The 619-nt window shown below is 40.7% G+C and overlaps 1 pseudogene; it reads left to right on the forward strand.

Moving 5' to 3' along the window:
* LOC119582058 overlaps positions 1–619 on the forward strand; it is an 11657-nt pseudogene that overhangs the window by 9323 nt on the left and 1715 nt on the right.

Raw genomic sequence — 619 nt, forward strand, 5'->3', positions numbered from 1 at the left:
TTGCGTAGTACTGGCGGGTCTGTAGCGAGATAAAGAGGGTCAGCTTCCCCTTTTTTTTCTTTTTTCTTTTGAAGTTTCTAAGATTTTAATTGTGTACAGAATTTGTTCGAATCATGAAGAGGGGGAAATGGGGATTCGTATGTTGTAAGTACATCTTCGTTCCCTGATATTAAGTGAAGTTTTGTGTCATTTTCTTTTCCTTCTCTTTTTGCCCTCTATGGAATAGAAAGTCGATTTTTAGAGTTCTGTGTTTCATAATCATATAATATATCATGCAGTTATGTTAATTCGTCAGTTTTATTAATCTTCTAAAGTGCTGTAGTAAAACTACTATGATTATTATAATAACACTCATGACGGCAAACACGTTCTCAAAAGGAACGATTGAGCTATCAGTAGCAACGAAATCAACAATATTAAACGTCAATTGCAGGGTTTCCTCTGAACCGACTCTCTCTCTTGCGCATTTCCAGTCTACGCTGTCTCGGCCTCCAGTCCCAACGAGCCATCCTATGCCTGCTACATGGACGAGCACCTCCACACCTTCCTCGGAGACGTGTTCAGCATCAAGTGGATGGAGGACACGGACAGGGTGAGGCTAACGGTCTCTTGAACTAAG

This window comes from Penaeus monodon, chromosome 15 (assembly GCF_015228065.2).
Source record: "Penaeus monodon isolate SGIC_2016 chromosome 15, NSTDA_Pmon_1, whole genome shotgun sequence".
NCBI lineage: Eukaryota > Metazoa > Arthropoda > Malacostraca > Decapoda > Penaeidae > Penaeus > Penaeus monodon.